The sequence below is a fragment of the Lissotriton vulgaris genome, chromosome 7 (genome assembly GCF_964263255.1).
Source record: "Lissotriton vulgaris chromosome 7, aLisVul1.2, whole genome shotgun sequence".
In the NCBI taxonomy this organism is placed as follows: Eukaryota; Metazoa; Chordata; class Amphibia; order Caudata; family Salamandridae; genus Lissotriton; species Lissotriton vulgaris.
In genome coordinates, this window is record NC_141695.1 from 924429772 (window position 1) to 924450828 (window position 21057).

Consider the following 21057-nt stretch of genomic DNA (forward strand, 5'->3'; position numbering starts at 1 on the left):
GCTAAAGATAATAACATCCTTTCACCCATACAATACGGGTTCAGACCTGGTCATTCGACCATTACGCAGTGCCTGAACCTATACCTTATTCTAAGCAAGTATACACTGGCGAGACAAGGCACTGTCTACATGGCATTTATGGACTTGTCGTCCGCTTTTGACTGTGTAGACAGAAGCCTATTATGGGCTACTTTGCTGAGAATGGGTGTAGAGAGGAACCTTGTCAACTTCCTCGCTGATCTGCATACAGATACAAGAGCGAACGTCCGTTACTCCCAAGACCTTAATGTAACGGACGAATTTAAAATAAACCGGGGTGTTCGACAAGGCTGCATCTTGGCCCCATTTTTATTTAACCTGTATATTAATGAACTGGAGGAATTTCTTCTAAACGTAGAAGCGGATTACCCCTTAGTTGAGCGCAAAGGGGTACCTGTATTACTCTACGCCGACGACGCTGTTCTTATTTCTAGAACAGCAATCGGTCTACAGAAACTATTAAGCTCCTTTTACAAATTTATGGAGTCACGTGGCTTAAGCATAAATAACTCCAAGTCCTACGTTATGAAAGCAGGTAAGGGTGTTTTGAAAACTGACTATTTCAGCATAAATGGGGAGAAAATTCCATCAACCAACTCCTTCTCTTACCTCGGGGTCCTGCTAGATCACAAGTTATCATGGGGCCCAGCAGTCTCTAAGAAGAAGGGAGAAACAACAAGGGTCAATGCGGCCATTCTTGGCTTTGCAAAAAAAATAGGCAATTGCCCGACGGCCACATTGCTTAAACTGTACCAGGCAAAAAGCGTTGCTGTTGCCTGCTATAGGAGTGAGCTCTGGGGCTATCGTAAGATTAAAGACCTAGAGGTTACAGAAAATAACTTCCTAAAAAAGATTCTGAGACTGCCCAGGGGCATTGGGAACTACTCGGTACACGAGGAGCTGGGGATCCCCTACTTAGGCGACAGAATAGCAGTAAGCCCCGTCATATGTTGGTTGAACTGCTGGCTGAATAACGACATTCCATTAACACATGCCCTACTGAAAGAAGCCTTTCAGCTAGATGGGAGGTTTAAAGTACCGTGGGTGAAGTACATAGAGGACAGCCTAACGGCAATTGATCGACAGGATCTGTTCCATGCCCCAAACTCAATTACAAAATCTGATGTGAACTCGGTTAAGAATGCTATACTACTGTTAAGATGTACTGACAGAGAAGAGGTCGAGATACAGAAGGTCAGTGTTAGGAAACATCTATTATTAAAAACATGCTTGCAAATGGAACCTTACCTGACATGGCCTATGTCTAGCTATGAACGGTTTCTGTTAACAAGGTTCCGCTTTGACCTCTATTATCTTCTACTGGCAGTTCCAAGTGGGGCTCAACGGGGCGAAGTGTTGCCAGCTTGTGGCTGCGACGGAAAGTCTCCTCAAGATCTGGCACACTTCCTTTTTATCTGCCCCTATTACTCTACCCCACGGAAATTATACCTTAAACCGTGCCTTAAAAAATTGAGTTTCACACAAATTAAACCTGCACTTTATTACTTACAACTACTGAATAGCGATTGCACTTTATTTGTATGTAACTTTTTTAAAAAAGCCATTCGCTTTAGGAAAAGCATGGATGGCTAACCACGCTGCAAAAATTTTAGGTGCTTTTTAGGTTTTGCCTGGCGAAAGCTGCGCTCTGCGCAGCTTTTTCGCGCAGGCGAAAACCTAATGAGTACTGTAGTGTGGGTTTGGGTCGGCCCTCGTCATTCATTGGCTGGCTCCATAAATGGAGCCTAGCCATTGGACGAGGGGCCTGTCCGTCAATGCCGGACCAGATTCGGGGGCGTTCCCGAGATTCTTTGGCTTTTGCCGACGTCACGCGACGTCAGCCGAAAGCCGGGAACGCCCCCGAATCTGTTCTGGCATTGCCGGCACCCGCCTTCCTGCTCCGGTGTCTCCCGCCGTCCGTGTCCTCTCCCGCCTCCCTCCCCCTTGATGAACAGCCGGCATTGCCGGCACCCGCCTTCCTGCTGTAAGGGTGAGCCGAGGTGCATTTAATAAAATTACTGTTTTCAGTTGCAATGAGCGATCTTTCACTCACGCTGTATTCTGGGCCCACGTCGGCATTTCCTGGTCTCTCGCGCATGTTTGCTGGTCGGCGTCTGCCTCACAACACGTTCCATGTCGATCCGCTCTCCCCGCCTCCCTCTCCCATCCCACTGCAGATCCCCGCCTCCCGAGCCGCAGCTGATCCCGATCCGCTCTCCCCGCCTCCCTCTCCCCTCCCACAGCAGATCCCCGCCTCCCGAGCCGCAGCTGATCCCGATCCGCTCTCCCCGCCTCCCTCTCCCCTCCCACAGCAGATCCCCGCCTCCCGAGCCGCAGCCGGTCCCGATGCCGTTGTAACACGGCCTCCGCTCTCCCCCTCCCCTCCTACAGCAGATCCCCGCCTCCCTCTCCAGGTGAGTGTCTACTTTATTTGGGAAGCACCACAGTGAGTGCTGTTTTATTTTTTTTGCGCCGTTCCCGCTGTCCGTTTGCGCCCCCCCGTCCGTGTACCGCCAGCGCTATGCTGCAACTTCCCACGCCACTGCCCTCCGGCCACCGGAGACATGTTTCAGATATCCACCTTCCCACACCCGACCCAATCTAATTCCCACCATGAACCTAAGATCGGCCAATGTACCTGATGCAACAACAAACCTTCAGAAGATTGAAACGTGGAGGACGAACTCTGGGTGTTCAGGGTGATGGACTTGTGACCTCTTTCAATCCCAGCCTTAAAGCCGAACCAGATCTCCTCAGTTCAGAAAACAAGTGGAAAGCAATCTCTTTAGGCCATCCTTCGGCTAAAGTCTTGTGACCACGAATGCTATGAAGGAGGAACAGCGGATGTGACGCTCAGCCTCACATACAGTTTGACTCAAGTTACTCTTTATGTTCTGATCCAATTGCTCCCTCTGTGCTTGAGAGTGGTCGTAAACCATCAATGTGCAGATAACACAAATACGTGTCTTTAATTTACGTATATGCGTTAGGGCCCAGCTGGGAAGTTAGTGTGCACTTTGTGCATTAGAAATGTTCGTTTCAAATTGACTACTGAAAATGACTATTTGCGCTTAAATTTAGATTGTCAACTGATCCTGCAAGGATGTGTCTGCAAATGGCCAAGAAGCAGCCATGAGGCTAATAGAGGGCAAATGAATTTAATGGATAACCCACCTTTAGGATAGTACTTGCAACAGCCTTTCCCTCTCCCCTCCCACAGCAGATCCCCGCCTCCCGAGCCGCAGCCGGTCCCGATGCCGTTGTAACACGGCCTCCGCTCTCCCCCTCCCCTCCTACAGCAGATCCCCGCCTCCCTCTCCAGGTGAGTGTCTACTTTATTTGGGAAACACCACAGTGAGTGCTGTTTTATTTTTCTTGCGCCGTTCCCGCTGTCCGTTTGCGCCCCCCCTCCCCCCATCCGTCCGTGTACCGCCACCGCTATGCTGCAACTTCCCACTTCCCACTTCGTACGTGTTCCACGAGGCATTTTGTCTTGGAAGTAGCAGCTGCTTTTTTCTTTTCAGATAAAAAGTGTGCAAGGTAACAGGCACATCAGAGGCTGCACAAGGGATAAGTGAAACGTGTACACGAAGGATTTGGAAAATGAACACTGTTTCTGGGCAGAAAAAGAGAAACTTTGTATTACAGCCCTTTGATGTCCGAAAAAGAAGAAATGATTTGACTTTAGACGTTAGGGAGGCTGCCTGAGGTACAGGGCGGCTGAGTGGCAGATGGCATTTCACCGAAATTACCTTTTGTCCTTGCCACGTGCCAGGAGGCACCTCACTTTATTTGTGTGAACACGTGCACACTTGGACTGCTATAGACACGTCGTTTTTCAATCAGATTTTTATTTTATTTTAAAAGGAACATGACCATTTATTTTTTGCTATGTTCCATCCTGGTGGGGTCCTAATGTCATACTTTTCATCCCATCTACGCTAATAGCATGAATATGACGTTTGGGAAATTGCAGAGTGTAGTTTATAGTTTTAGATTAAAATAGCTTCCCCTGTGTCCAGAACATGCACTGTGCGCTGTTGTACCAAAACTCCGAAAATGGGATATTCTATTAAAAGATCTCCAGTGTATGTTTGTTGTTGCCCTTTGTTTTGGTTTTCGCTTGATAAATGCGGAACTACATGTGGCAAAAAACAAACGGATAGCTAAGATGAGGTCGGTTAATAGGCAAGAAGTCAGGATAACAAAAGCGCGAAGTTGAGCCCCCCCCCCCGCATAGCGCCCAACACACGAGGATCTCACGCCTCACTGCTGGATATGTCACCTTTTTATTCTATGAACACTGTTCCTGCCCCAACCCATCCTTCCCGTGTCTTGGGGTTGTATCTGTACCAATACATCAGAGTCCATGTCAAATCATAAAGTGCAATGTCAGCGTAAGCGATTAATCGAAATCTTCGTACTACGTTTCCAGTGCACACTGTTAGTCAGGACCGAGGAGTATTGTGAGAGTTTCCGTGGTGGTAGAGCCTTATACGGTGCAGATTAGATGTGCGTTGTAGGAGTGCTGGTTAGTGCAAGTACTCGGACTGGTGTGCATTTTGTAAACTCTACCTCGGAACTTCAAGATAAGTTTACTCTGCAAATCGGAATCTAAGTGTATTGAGGGAGGCTGATATGACTCAGTACTGAAATACGCTCATGTAGCAGGTTAGGGTAGAAGTGCTTTGTCATGGCTGAGTGGATGACTCACTGCTGCTCGGATACAAGTGTGTACTGCGTGTAGGTGCATTGTGAGATCTATGCGTGTGTTAGCACAAGGAAACCAAGGCATGATGCAAGTCATAATAAAGGCGCATTGAGAGAGCGCTTGGTGGCTTAGTCAAAGACACGTAGGCATAATGACACATACAGAGGCAAAAGACTGATGCATGTAATCCTAGTGGCATTTAATCTCTCACTGGGAGATCAGTTCCAGCATAGTGCCAAAGGGAGAAAGATGCTGAGGGATGCGTCTAGAAAAGAGACTTGTGAGCAAATTGAGTAAATGGAATGTGATTTGAATGCCTCTTTCAATTTTCACTCATTCCGGTCATGCTCTGACCCTGAATGTAAAACCACTTGCAGAATAGTTGCGAAATATATTTCCCTGCTGTTTAGGGACATTATCCATCTTTATTCCAAATGAAGGTAAGTTCTGCTGTGAAGGTTTTGTTCTTGCCAATGCTGCATCCGTGATCCGTGATACACCAGCTTCAGGATAAGTAGGCTAAGCGAAAGCCTTGAAATTGAAATTGTATCATTGCATCGAAAGACTGGTATCCTGTGGAGTAGTGTGTTTGAGCCAGGAGCATAGGATGAACAATTCTGGGGACAAGGGTCACTAACTAGCGCGGGGCCCGTTAGTTATGTTCACTGTGGATCTGAGCGAGATTTCCACTGTTGTTTCGGCACTCAGTAAGGTTGGTGGGAATGTACTAACTGCAGAGCTTTAACCTGTCGCTGCAGTAAAATGTTATACATGGCTTTTAGTTGATGGTGCTTTCTTTGGTTTAGTGAGTGAATAATCTGTTGACATACAAGCGAAGATTGTCATCTAAGGGCCACTAGGTGCAAATCCTAGGAGCCAAAGATACAGCATACACTTGCCAGCCATCTTCTTTTGTGTAGACCTTATTGTGTGTGCTCTTGGTGTTATGTGAATCAAGTAGAAACTTTGAGCTTTCATCTGCCTCAGTTGCGATCATAAACAGTAGAGGTATCACGTGTGCACTGATTGAGCTCTGCTTAGGATCCCTGTACTACTTCCCACTTCCAGAGTAGCAATTGTCTTAAAATGTAGACTGATTTGTGTTTATGTGGTTGCGTGCATTGTCTGTGTTTACGGCACTTTTGGAAAATATCATTTCTTTCACTGGGCCAAGTGATTATAATGATGCATTGGCACAAAGCTGTCTTGGATCCTAATTTTGAAATGAGAACTAGGATTCAGATGGGTCAGACTGACAGAGCTCATAGTAGATCCATTGCTGGAGTCAATGAAGGAGTGTTGTGCTGGCTTGTATTGTAAAGCAGAGTCAGGTTGCATTAGTAGCTAGGGAGTCAGAACTGGGAAACCGTGCGCTTAGATATTGGACCATAAGTCAGCAATGCACAGAGGAAAAATGTATTTTGTTTAGTGATGACAGTTGTTTTTATTCATTCTCTTTACTAGATCCTTATTTCTCAGTGTCATGTGCCAGTCCTGTTGCCTGCTTGTGCCTCCGTGTGCCCCTGTTGCCTGCTTGTGCCTCACTTTTCGTGCCCCTCTTGCCTGCTTGTGCATCCGTTTTCATGCTCCTGTTGCCTGCTTGTGCCTCTGTGTGCCCCTGTTGCCTGCTTGTGCCTCCGTGTGCCCCTGTTGCCTGCTTGTGCCTCCGTGTGCCCCTGTTGCCTGCTTGTGCCTCCGTGTGCCCCTGTTGCCTGCTTGTGCCTCCGTTTTCGTGCCCCTGTTGCCTGCTTGTGCCTCCGTGTGCCCCTGTTGCCTGCTTGTGCCTCCGTGTGCCCCTGTTGCCTGCTTGTGCCTCCGTTTTCGTGCCCCTGTTGCCTGCTTGTGTCTCCGTTTTCGTGCCCCTGTTGCCTGCTTGTGCCTCCCTGTGCCCCTGTTGCCTGCTTGTGCCTCTGTGTGCCCCTGTTGCCTGCTTGTGCCTCTGTGTGCCCCTGTTGCCTGCTTGTGCTGTGTGGGTGTGTGTGGAGGGCTCTGTGTAGCTGTGTGTGTGGGAAGCTTTGTGTGGCTGTGTGTGTGGGAAGCTTTGTGTGGCTGTGTGTGTGGGGGGCTGTGTGGGTGTGTGTGGGGGGGCTCTGTGTGGGTGTGTGTGTGGGGGGGCTCTGTGTGTGTTTGTGTGTGTCATTTGTGAGAGATAAAGCTAGTGGCATTGTAAATGGCAATGCCATTTATTTATGTTAAAAAAAAACATAAATAAAAATAATGTCAAGAGGGGGAGGAGCCAAGATGGCGACCTGAGCGGACGTGCAGCCTTCGGCTCCGCCGGCCCCGGATTCGCGCACCACTATCCTGTTTGTATTGCTCTCCAGTTTTCATCCTGTACGGTGCGGGCAACGGAGCTGATACTACCGGTGTTCCGCCGGCCCCTCCACCCGCCCGGATTTCGAAGCTGTGGACGGTTGCCCCCTGGCCCGGGACTCAGCTTGCTTCGCAACGCTCTGCGGACATCACGTCCCCTTCTGCGGTAGCCCAGCTGCGGGGGTGGCGAGACTGTACGGTGCATCCTGGTGGGGTTTCGGCCTGGGCGCTGCCTGCCGATGGCATCCGCTATGCACGCCTTGGACTGAAGCGGTGACGGAGGACAGAGGTGCCGGACCAGCGGGTCCTTTGTTCCCAGCCGCCATGTTCCTGCTCCGTCCCACACGTCCTTTTCGCCTCTGACGACGCGCCCTACCCGGCTCTGATTGCCTCGCAACGAAACTGTCGACCATCCAACATTGATTCAGATTGGGCTGAAGAACGCTAGCCTGGGGACTGCTGCTGGCTGCCTGACTGCGCCCCGCCACTTCCCTCGATCTCCCCCCGCAATATCTCGTAAGGGAGGGGACAAAATGGCGATGCCGGTGGTTTGCTACTGAAATGAAAACGACGTGTCCCCCTTGGGAAGCAGCTAGCTCCCCGGCGCGGAAAGGGTCGGAGCATAACCTTCCTACAGGATTGCTACCATGGGGACTTCACAGCCTGAATTCACCCTCGCAGACGTGATGGCAGCCCTGGGTGAGTTAAGATCAACGATGAGGAGTGGCTGTAGTGCGCTGGGGTCACGACTTGATGTATGTGCCCAATCTCCCAGCCAGGAACGAGGGGCATGTCTCCTACAAAATTCCGGACAGGGGTTCTCGCAGTCTGCCATCGCAACATTGTCTCAGCGAGAAACAGTGGAAGATACAGTAACTATTGTTGTGGCTGGTAGTGGAGTGTTGCCATCTACCAGTGAAGTCACTGATACAGTGTTTCCCCCTTGCTCCATGTTTGACTGTGTACAATTCTTCGAGATGACGGTGATTTGGCTACCAGCGTCCTGCCCTCCTGCTTCAGTACCAGCATACTTGTTTTGGACTCTGGCCGCATTGCTTTGTGATTTTACCGGCTGGACTGTGCCAGATATGACTGAGACCGGGGGGGATTCCTTTTCTGGGACCGGTCGCCATTCTTTCTTTGTGTATGCACCTCACCCCTCCTCCGAGCGGCCATTTTCTCTTGTTCTCTCGAGTCCCAGATCTGGCCAGGGCTAGGAAATTTTCGTTGTTTGGTACCCGGGCGGGTGGGTGGAGGTGAGGTGGACCTCAGACTTGGCCTGTATTGCCACAGACTGTACATTGACTCTCCCCAACTGCTTGCTTATTGTTGCTCACCCTGATGTTGCTACTGGGGCGGGGAATGCTTATTGGGCCGGCGGAGTTCGTAAGTGTGTTTAATTGATTCTCCTCCCGAATCTTTTCTTGTGGGGTTTCTTGGGAGTTACCCTTCTGTGGGTTTCTTGGGGCGACAGGCACGTTTGTGGGGGGGGAGGGCCATAGCCTCTTCAACGTGCAGGGTGGGGGGGTTGGGGCTTGATTTCCTTTCTTCTTGTTTTCTATGGCCTTTTCTTCTTGTTCTTTCTCTTATTCCTCTTTTCTTCTTGTCTATCTGGGGTCAGACGGGGGGTTGGGTTTGGTTCTTTTTGGGACGAGTTCCGCGCTTCGTATATATGTCTTATCACATGTTTGATTGATTTTCTAACTACGATATCGATTTTACTGTATATTCACTGAATGATTACAATTATTTTGCTCTTCCTTTCCCCTTTTTATTATTGTTGGAGGGCGCTTGATCTGTCACGAATTTTTCCATATAATGAGTGCTTTATATACGTCATCGCATCCTTCCATTGCTGCTACCGAATGATCCCTCTAATATCCTACTATACTGTTGGTAAGCCTGATTACAACTCCTTAAGTGATATACTCTTTGGGTGGGCGCTACATAGGGTGATATGTACTTCTGCGCTTGTATATTATTATTGTAATGATGTATGCTAGTACTTTGATAACGATGTCTCCTTTGTGGATACCCTTATACGTGGCTCGCCCACTCAGCTACCCGATCTGACTTTAGGACGATTCGTCAAAACGATAAAATGAAACCCTCTTTATCCTTCTCCTCCTGTCCCTTGCCTGTTTAGCGCGGTGTTGTCATCTTTGTCATCTATTGCAGCGCAAGGTACCTCGGTAGGTTGTATATTGCGGCCGGCCCGCAGTGGTTGTAGGCAGACGCTGTGTACTGTGTTTGCGATAAATAAAGGTTTAAAAAAAAAAAAAAAAAAATAATGTCAAGAGCAATGCCAATAGCTCTAACTTTAACAAAGGCAAAACCATTGCATTGTAAATGCTTGTTAAGAATACAGTTATTTATATTTTTAACCATATATTGCCCATGCTCATACCGTCTGATGTATTGTACTGTATACTGTGTCATTATTTGTCATCTGAAATGAACTGTTTGTAATGTTTTTAAATGTGCGTTTATAAATTGTACTTTTATGATTGTAAAACCTACAATCGAATAAAGATTTTGAATTGAATTGAATTGCTTAATTCAGAAACTCTGTCCTTCACCACCCCCTGTTGTTTAATTATTGAGTAATTACCAGTAGCATGAAATATGTTTTATAGTGTCAGAGTCTTGCACCTAGTCACAGGCAGAAGTGTGATGTTTCTGATACCAGTTGAGGGAAGAAAAAGGCACAAAATGCTCAGCCTGTTTCTGAGATAGCGCTTCCTATGTCCATCTCCCTGTCCTCACAATCTTTTATCATTTAGCAGCTCCAAGGAGTGAGCTTATTACACAAAACATCATGAGGAGACCAGTATGGCTACAGAGCACTGTCTTCTACTGCCACCACCTATCAGATGAATATGGCATAGCTCGTGAGTGTGAGTGTTTTTGTGTGCGTCTGGTAGATCATTGTTTGATATCCCAATCAGGCAACTTTTATATATTTTTTCTGACTAGACATCTGAAGCATCCACAGACACACTAATATTAACAATCCGAGACCCAACTGAGGACCACAAAAGCAATCAGCCCCTGTTTACTCCTGAGAAGCTTGATATTGTATCCATTTTCAAAACTGGAAACATGCACAATTTTAATGCGCTAATACACTTTTAAAATGATCAGACAGCAAAAAGACAGCTTGACTCTACTGCTGCATATTGTCAAGGTATACTTTTCAGTTTTTTGTTTTTCCTTGAAAGGAAAGCGGAAAGCTGGATCTGCACTTTCCCCAGGCTTCCAAAATAAATCACTGTGGGAGGCAGGCTTTTTGCGAAAATGAAACATCCTTAACTACCACCTGGAAGACTAAAATCTGCAGACCTTGTTGGAGAGAGCTATGTAATCATAAGTTCGCGCTGTGAGAGGACATTCTGGTGAAAAGGCAGCTGGTTTAATCACTGGTGATTTTTTATGATCTTGTGCCTCGACCTATCAACCTCTTCCTCCCCTTATGCTGACACAAGCAGAGTGAGGGAGGTGATTTCCATTACAAAGAGTATGGTATATAAATTGTAAGAGTATTTGAGTATCCTTAAGTGTTTCTTTTTATTTACTGGTTTGTGATATGTTAGACTGTGTGTTGCTCTCTTTGGATATGTATATGGATATCAGGTGTCTGTGATGGTGTTGGTCTTGTCTGAGTTCCTGGCCTTTGTACTTTTTGATGTATGAGGGTGGTTCTGAGTGTATGCATAGTAACTGTGGCTGTGTGCCAGCTTTGATTCTGAAGAGGGAGTAGTACACAGTATAGTGAGGTTGAAGAGGTGTCTGGGATCAGCTTATTTATAAGCCCTGTGCTTTGCCAGAACTTGACGTTTTTGATGTTCCGGTGGTTCACAGAGCTTAGCCGTATCTACGAGGCCACGGAAAGCCACTATGTGTGGCTTTTCATCGCCTCGTTGATATGAAGTAAGGCAAAGCAGCACTTGTCGCTTAGGATTGTTGGTTCTGTTGGTAGAAAGCCTGTGGATTTTGTTAGGGTGTATCAGTACATGTTGAAGGCATCTGGGGTGCTTTGAAAATGTATAGGTGCACTGCGAGTTCCTGAGTGGCATTAGGAAGGTGCCTGGGTTTGTCATGAGGGTGTCTAGTGAGCACTGAGAGTGTACAGGGAAGTAACAGTGCCTTTGATGCATTTAGAGTGGTGGCAGGGATTAGAGGGGAACTGGAGTGATGGCTAATGATGGGTGCATTTTCAAGCTTATAGGGCTGCCTGGCATGGGTTATGTAACTTTCTATGGTGTTTTATGCCTGTTGAATTTATATGTATTGTCAGGGTGGATGTGGTTGCAATTCGAGGGGTGGAATGAACATGCCTATGCAGAGTGCTCAGATGTGCTATTTTTCAATAGAATCCCTGGGCAAGTTCTAAGAGTGTCAAAGGGCTTTCTTAGAATCTTTGCCGGTATTGTAAGGGAGTCAGAGGCATTTTGAATGTGTAGGTAGGTTGTGAGTATTCCTGTAGGAGCTGTGAGAGCCACTGGGACTCGTATGAGGGTGTCTACACATGTTGTGATAATCTTAGTACAGAGCTTTGGGAATGTTTTGCATCTTGAGCGTTTAAAGGTACACAGTGAGAGGGGAAACATACTTTACGACGCATCTTTTACCATGCAGTGCCTTTACAACGCAGGTTTTTCAATGCAAGTCATTACAACGAATTGCGCTGGGGGGCGCTGTAGGATAGGTAATAGTTTAATTTACTATCCAACACCTTCCCTACTATCCACGGGGACTGGAGTTGGAATAGTAAATTAAACTATTCACTATCCAGCACCCCTCAACGCAAGTCGTTGTAACAACTTGCGTTGAAAAACCTGCATTGTAAAGGCATGCATGATAAAAGCATGCGTTGTAACAACGTACATCCCAGTGAGAGTGCATGGATAATATCATGTAGTTGCCTTAGAGCATTGTGAGCATGCATGGTGAGTGGTTGTGATGTCTTTGGAGGATTCAGGGATCACAGGCATTTTGAAAGCATATTGTGCATTGTGAAGCTGTAGGGTTGTCTGGAGTGTTTTGAGGGTCATGAAGAAGCTTTATGCAGCTCTGTAGGGTATGTATTGGCACAACTCAAGGTGTTCTATTTTGGATTGTTTATAACTAAAGAGAGTTATATGTGATTAGGTTTTTTTAAAATGCTGTTTGAGCAGAGTAGAGGTTTGTGAGAATCATGAGGGTATCATGTAGGTTTTTGGAGAGTGACTGCGACTATTGCAATGGTATATGGGTTCACATTGATTGATCTTATAGAGCTGGAAGATGTGTTTGGGTGTCCTGAGATTATGTTTGCACTCTGTGAGAGCGTAAGAGTGGTTGGTGTTGTCAGGGTGTCTAGGAGGTGAAAATGGCATCTTCTCAAGTGAAGACTGTGCCTGAGAAATATCACAAACATGTATAGGTGCACTGTCAGAGAATTAAGTTGTGCGTGGCCTGTTGTAGGGGTTTTGGTGGTTGTGGGGGGTTCTGGGCACATAAAATAGTTAGCTGGATGTGTTGTGTGACTGCCCATTGAGTATTTGAAGTCTGGAAGGTTGTATGTGCATTTGGGTTGGTTCAAGCATATCTGGGGAGTTATGAGGGTGTTTGGGTGGACTATGAAGGTCTGAGCAAATTCTGAGGAACTCTGGGGGTTTGGCTAAGTGTCTGGGGATTTTGTAAGGGTACCTAAGGGATTTTCAAATAGCTGAATGATTTGCAAATAGGTATTATTACTGTTTTGTATTGCTGAGAAGCCTTCATGATGTCTAGCACCTTGAGGTTGTACAGTATTGAATGAGTGGGTGGGTGGGTAGCATTGAGATGGTAGCCAGTGTTTTGCATATAGCTGGGGGCTAGTATATAATCTCTGGGTGTTTTATGGCACCCAAAAGAGTGACATTGGTCACACCACCCTAAAGCTGGACCTGAGAGCATGCTTGGTGTGCCCCCTCCAGCTCACTTGACTGATCTCGTAGTCATAATATGGTAATGCCAAGGACATCAGAAAAAGTCAGTATATTAGGTAGACATGTAGACAGGAAAAGGGGTCACACAGGTATACAGGCAGACAACATTGCTGTTTCAATACTAACTCACAGTGACAAAGTACCCTTTGTCCTTTAGTTGTGCAGGACACCTGGACCTACGGTTAATCATTGGCTGAACCCAGTTAATCGTCGGCTGAACACAGTGGTGTGCCTTTCCTGCCCTGTCCTCTTATTTAACTTACCCAACACCACCTTCATAAGCCTATACATGGGCATACTCACACAAGCCACATACAGTGGTGTTAGAGGGATCACAAAAGCTTTTCATATTTGGGACTAGTCTGGAGGGAGAATGGCAAGTTAACATCTGTCACAATCCTGTCTCTTAAGTATAATTATCTGCAGTTGGACCTCAGCATCTATATTTCCAAGTATTAGACACCACAAAAAACATTCAGATATAGCTTTACTTACACAGCTTTCTGTAATTGCCACAATAATTGTAAGACACAGCAGCTACTATTGTAGTGAAGAGTATGGTAGTTGTTGACTACTATCACTTAATTGGTAAAATCCGTTTTTTTAATTCACATGTTGGAAACCGTCATGTGATGATGATGGGCGTGCTTGAGGCAAAGTGAAGAAAAACATGAACAAACATGTTGTCCTGTAGGCAGAATGTTGGCCGTTCCCAATGAGGTGTCATTAGGTAAGTCGGTGAGTATGAAGTACTCCAAATCCGTGGACCTCCTGGAAGCCCACAAAAAGCATCTTTGTATATTTTATGGGAATGCGGATCTATTCTCTACTCTTTCAACATGATTAGCATAGGGTCAAGTTATAGTCATGCTTTTTTTTGTAGGCAGACAAATAAGCTTCTGTAGGTTCATGGGGCCTCATTTATGAGCTATTGCCGTAGGGCAGCGCAGCAGGGCTTCCTGCAGTGCTGCCCTACGGCGAAAGAAAGCCATATCTATAGGGTGAGGCGCATACCTGTCCTTTTCTCCTGCGCCGGTGCACAATGGTGGAAGGGTGCCTGAGCTGTGGGGATGAATACCTTCCTGTACAAAAATAATCACAAGAGGCTTTTCCTCTTTCTATGTGTGCTGCAGAATGCATCACACTTGGAAACAGAAAAAACGAGGAGAAATAAAGATATTTCTCCCCGTTGTGCCTCCCTTACACCTCCCCTAGGGAGGCATAAGCTTTTGGCACTGCCTCAGATTTACGATTTCTCGTAAATCTGGGGCAGTGTTAAAAGGCTATGGATGTTGCTGGGAACGCCCCCAGCAACACCCATTGCACGCCCCTTTAACGCAGAACACTGCGGTAAAGGGACAGATATTTATCAAGCAGCATTAAGCCAAAAAAAGTGTCTTAGTGCTGCCTGATAACTATCACGTAGGCTTTTGCACCATGGAACGTCACAAAAAGTGACGATCCGATGGCACATAAATGAGGCCCATGGTTTGCAGCTTGCCTTGAGCTACTGCCCTCAATAAGGAACTTTTGCTGACAGGTGACCCACAACACCACTTTACACAGGTGGTTCAAGGCAAACTTGTCTAGTTTTATTTCTGCTGTCTGTACCAAGAACGTTTAGTACAGGGACAGGTTGTAGGCACAATCCCTTTCTTTTTCCCCTTCTATCTAATCTGCTTATGCAAGGAACTGTACCAAGCACGGCAACAGCTTCTAAAAGAACCTCCCAAACAGAAAGGCATTCGCATTAGGAGGCAAGCAGTGCTAGCCTGCTTAAATCCAGAAAATTTACAACTAAACTGCAGAGTGGTAAAATTCCCCATGCTGGCTGAACAAAAAATGCTCAAAACATCAAACGTTTTATTAGACCTTGATACCACAGGTTCTCCTACTGACGGGAATATGTCTCAAGCCAGACCACTCCAAGGACACAATGCCAGCAGTAAAGGGATAATCCCTGTAACAAAAGGAGACACCTTCGAACAGCATACTTAATACGACTTGATAAAAGGGAATACATGGCTGGAGCTAAGGATTATGAGAGAATCCAGCTACTCTATGACATTCATTGTGATTTCCATTAATTCTGATATTATATTGTAAATACATTTTCAACCTTGAGTTTTAATTGGGTTTTATCTGAAGATTGCCTTTCATAATTTCAAAAATCAAAAGGGCAGCAAAGATGGATGAAATCAGACTGACTGTTTAAACATTTTATTTTTTGTTTTAAGTATTAACATTGCAATGGTTTTATTTAACTATGCAAGAATAAAGAAACCTGTAAACCTTCTAGGTGGACATACTTCGACAACTGTCAACTACACATGTGTAGCCTATGGACAGTTTGCAGGCTCTTGGTGTGCAGATTGCCTTGAGCTAATAGCTTCACTGAGGAACGTTTGCTGGTAGTAGACCCACAGCATCTCTTCCTACAGTTGGTTCAAAGCAACCTCACTCTCATTTTGCTTCTGCTCCACGTACCAAGAATGTTTGGTACCGAGACAGGTTGTAGGCAAACTCTCTCTTTTTACCCTTCAAGGTAGACAAGGAACTTTGACAACTGTCAACTACATATGTATAGCCTAGGGACAGCTTGTAGGTTCATGCTTTGCATATAACCAAGACTAAGGAGCCCATTACGATGTCGGGCGGATTGTTCCCGCCAGGCTGGCGGTAGCCACCGCCAGCCTGGTGGGGGCAATCCGCCCGACATTCACACTTGTTTTCCCCCGCCATATTAGTATGGTGGGGGGGACCTAGGCGGACGGTAAGACCGTCTGCCGCTTTTCCGCCCCTGTCGCCTTGCGGCCGGGGCGGAAAAAGAATAATATGGTGGCGGTGTCTATCAGACACCGCCAGACATATTATGATGGTACCAATCTGAAGCCTTTCCGTGGCGGCGATGCAACCACCACGGAAAGGCATGCGGTCTTCACTCTGGGAGCTCCCTGCGGACCCCCAGAGTGAAGGAGGGGTGGGGGTGCGCACGGGGGTACCTGTGGTACCCCCCAGCATTTGCATACACGAAGTTTCAGGCACCGCGCGGTGCCTGTCGCATCGTGTATGCACATGCATGCATGCATTTTTAACATTGTGGCGGGCGGTGCAGGGAGCACCGCCTGCCACAATGTTAAAAATGAGTGATGCGCCCGCCACTGTGGCGGGCGCATCCTAATGCCAACATCGGGACCATCGCCCTTAAGGCGGGTGGTCCCTCTTTCTGATGGGATGGCGGGCGGGCAAAGTCCGCCCGTCATCCTAATGAGGCCCTGAGTGTAGGGTGTCCAAATTGCATATTAAGCTGATTTACAAACCTTCAAGTGTCATCCACCCACTGAGTAGGTAGGTGGCACTCAAAGTCCAAAAGAGGGCAACTTACATAATTTTCACAGTGGAATTAGACAAACTGGGACCGCCAAGATCCCCAACAAATATAACCTATGTAACCTGGATTTTATCTAACTGATCATCCAGGCTATAAACCACATGTTCATAATAGAAAACATTGTCTATTTATTGTAACCAAGGCTCGATGGGTAGGGCAAAGTTCTATTCTCCAAATAAGGATGCAAACCACTGCATCGGATATTTCTGTTGTATTTGTATTTGTAATTATAAAGTGCGACATTCATCCTAAGGATATCACGGCGCTGTGCTTGGACTTCTAGCGAGTGGTTTATGGGTGATTCATGATGGTGGTCTGTATTTTTTTCCCGAGAATAGATATGTTTTACGTTTTTTTCTGAAAATGAGATAGTTCTCTGTGAGGTGGAGATCTTGTGGTTGGTCATTCCAGTGTTTAGCTGCCAGGTATGAGAAGCTACGACCCCCTGTTCCTGTTTCTTAATGCATTTTGTCCTCCCTAGAGCTAGGGACAGCCATCTGAGGCACCGTGAGGGTACATGGAATTCAAACTTCCTCTGCAGAATAGTAGGCCCCTGTTGGTGCAGGGCCTTGTGTGTGTAACTAAGCAGCTTAAATTTCGCTCTTTGGCGCATTGGCAGCCAATGGAGTGGTTTGAGGCACTCAGAAGAAGATCTTAGTCTGTCTTTGTTGCATATCAGTTTGGCTGCGGCATTCTGCACTACCTGTAATCTAGTGAAGAGGTAGTCTGCCATGCCCATAAATAATGGATTGCCACAATGCAGCCTGCTGGTAAGTAATGCCTGTGTGACAGTTCTCCTACAAGCTTGCGGGATCCAGGGAAATAGCCTTCATAGAAGTTTCAGCATCGCAAAGCATCTTCCACACAGGGCTCACACGTGGTCCTGTATGGATAGAGTGTTATCCATGAGAATCCCCAGATTTTCTGCGCATTGATATGGCACTGGGGCATCGCCCAACGACTGGGGCCACCAAGTGGCGTTCCAGACAAGTTTGGCTCCTCCGAAAAGTAGGATTTCGGATTTCCCAGCATTTAATTTGAGACAATGTTCTGCCATCCAGGTTGCCATCTCTGAGAGACAGTTATTTAGTTTTAGTCTTGTGTTATTATGCTCTTCTTCAATGGATATCAGCAGCTGAGTGTAATCAGAATATGAGAAGATACCCAAGCCCCGCTTCTCCCTGATTTTTGCCAGGTAAGACACATAGACATTAAAGAGAGTGGGGCTCAGGATTGCCCCCTGAGGAACACCACATCTGATAGGTTTAGGTTTAGATGAGAAACTTCCCATTTAAACTTTCTGCATCCTATTAGTCAGGAAGGAGCTCATCCATTTAAGGGTTTTAGCATAGATTCCTTTTTCATGAAGAATCTCCTGTAGACGGTTGTGGGAAACAGTGTTGAATGCCGCAGATAGTTCTAATTAAATGAGGGCGACAGCTTTCCTTTGATCAACCAGAGATCTTATATTGTTGGACGCGGTTAGGAAAGTTGCTTCCGTGCTATTGGTGGATCTAAAGCTGGTTTGGGAACGGTCTAATAGATCGTTTGACTCGAGATAATTAGATAGCTGTTTATTAACCAATTTTTCCATAACTTTGGAGCGGTACAGCAGTTGGGAAATAGGTCGGTAATTTGCTGGATTATGCACGTCTGTTCCTGCTTTCTTTAGAAGGGGGATCACTATTGCCTGTTTCCAAGAATCTGTGAATTAAGCATGGGCGTAAAATCCATTTCGTTTCCGAAATGTGCACATTTTTTGGCAAATTTGCGGTCCGCAAATTGCGCAAATTTGCCCAAAAATCCACAAATTCGTAAGCTTCAGATTTTGTTGCTCGGTCGCGCTTGAAAAATCGCATGGGCTGCGTTGACTTACCGTGATTCTGAGTTCGCCAAGTTGTTTTCCCTCCCGGTTTGCGTGTGCTGCGCCATTTTGGATCTTGCTGCGTGATCGCCCGAGCGTTTTTCAACCGCGATTACGTCATCGCGGCCCGCCATCTTGCACAGCGAGAGTTGACAATGCGAGTACATCATGAGGGCCCGCGATCACGCATTGCCGGAGTAGGCAATGCCGAACACGTAGATGTGGCGCGCAGCTGACTTCCGGCGGGAGAGTTGAACAGTTGCTTTCCCGAAATTGCAAAAATTGAAACTCTGCACAAGAAATCCACCACAGGCAGCATAAACCTTCTGAAAATAAAGATTTTTATCAGAATAACTCCTCAGATTGACATTTGGCTGCACTGTTTGGTGCAAGGAGTCCATTTTTGGGGTGGAGGGGGGGGGGTGGGAGGAAGGAAGTACCCCAGAGTCTCCAACTTCCTGTTCCTGTCCAGCAGGCTCCTCCCAGTGCTTTGTCCATGTCCTGGTCACTTTTTATTTGGATCTGGAGCTGGAAGGATTACTTTTTGTGGCTGCTGCTGGTTATTTGTATTTGAGGACTTTTTGTTTGGATCACTTTTGGATTACTTTTGGATTTGAGATTTTACAAGTAAGTTGGTGTTGCTTGCTTGGGGCATTGCAGTTGCTGCAACTACAATTGTTAAACTTTTTCACAACTTTAAAATAAATATATTGTGGGTAGCCACATTATGCAGTAGGCCCAGGGTTAGTCATGGGTGCATGATACAACTGTTTCTGTGAGTTTTGTTGAAATTAAATATCATTAATATCATGGAATTGAATAGCTCACTGTTATATGTGTAATTTTTTTTTATTTTTGGGGTGCGTGTAAAGCCACACTAGCCAGTAGGCCCGGGATATTGAGTGGTGCATGGGCCAAGTCTTTCTGTGGGGTGTCTTGAATTTAAACATCATTGAGGGCATGGATGGCATTGGATTGTGGTGATTTTTGTGTGTTTTTCGACTTTTTGGGTTGTTGTTGGGGCCTGGCCATGTGGGTGGGGGCCATTTTGAGGCCTGGTCCAGCCAGGGCCTGGCCATGTGGCTGGGGGTCAAGGGGCCATTTTGAAGCCAGGCATTGTGCTCAGGCCTGCACCCAGTTTGCCTTGCTTTCTTCCATTAGGCCCAGGGGAAGTGAGTGGTGCATGGACCAAGTCTTTCTGTGGGGTGTCTTGAATTTAAACATCATTGAGGGCATGGATGGCATTGGATTGTGGTGATTTTTGTGTGTTTTTCGACTTTTTGGGGTGGTGTTGGGGCCTGGCCATGTGGGTGGGGGCCATTTAGAGGTCTGGTCCAGGCAGGGCCTGGGCGATACAAAAGGGGATGATGGACGGAGCGTTTGAGCAAATCAAACACTCAAACAAGGGACTCACGTCTGAGCATACCCTGCCAATTTAGGGCGAACAAAGCGATATGGCCGTGTCTGAACTGGGGTGGCTGAGTGAGCTAAAGAATGGTGATGGATTAAACCCAGATCAGTTGACTGGGGGTGAGTGTTTGATTTGCTCAAACGCTCCGTCCATCATCCCCTTTTGTTTCACTTTGTTCGCCCTAAGTTGGCAGGGTATGCTCAGACGTGAGTCCCTTGCTCACTTGGCCACTGGATTCAAGGTAGCCTGGCTGATGAGGATTATGAATCCGAAACCGGTCCAAGGATGCTTGTTTCCAGTCCAGGGAAGACATTTCTTGGCAGTTCGGGCTGGACTGTTCCCATGAGGCACAGGGTCAGACTGATTTGCATATGGCCGTGTCTGAACTGGGGTAGCAGAGTGAGCTAAAGAATGGTGATGGATTAAACCCAGATCAGGTGACTGGGGGTGAGTGTTTGATTTGCTCAAACGCTCCGTTCATCATCCCCTTTTGTTTCCTCAAGCAGGGCCTGGCCATGTAGCTGGGGGTCAAGGGCCCATTTTGAAGCCAGGCAGTGTGCTCAGGCCTGCACCCAGTTTGCCTTGCATTCTTCCATTAGGCCCAGGTGTCAGGCTTCCCTAAAGGGAAGGACGCAAATTCCACAGAAGCGAAGACGAAAGTCCCCCACACTCCCAAACAGCGATGACAAGAGTGGGATATAAACACACTCAATGTCGACTGCTCCCAAAAAGTGTGGGGGGAATAATTCCAAGGAGTGTACCAACTCTCCCCCAGCTGGATGATGGTAGCTGTCGTCTTGAGAATAGGAGACAGCCCACGATAGTGAGCATCTAGTCTTGAAGGGAGATACTCCAAAAGTAATTCAAAGAAGTAATATGCCAGGGAAAGGAGTAAAACCCGGCAAGGAGCAATAGAAGTGAGGAACACACCCACAACCAGAGGGCTTCGTACATGCTTAGTACAAAATAACACAGGAAGAACATAAACTCGCCACAAAGTCAGAACCCCGTCTGACTCATAAACTAAATACAGAGCAGAACAGGATTACCAGACACACAGATAAGAACTCATAAGCTAAAGACAGAGTGGGACGAGATACACGACCACTTCCGACTCAAAGCTTAAGACAGAGTGAAAGGGTGTACAGAAAACATGGACACAAAACAAAGGGACAAATGCGCAGCACAGGCCAACCCCTAAGCTAAAAACAGGGTGGTACGAAGCTCTCAAATGCCCAGAAATGTCATGGAATCACAAAGACAAAAGGGGAAGCGCTGTCCGACTCGTTAAAACAGGAGACGGAGCGGAACAAGCACTTCCCCGTCATATAACACGCATAGCCTAAACTCACGAAT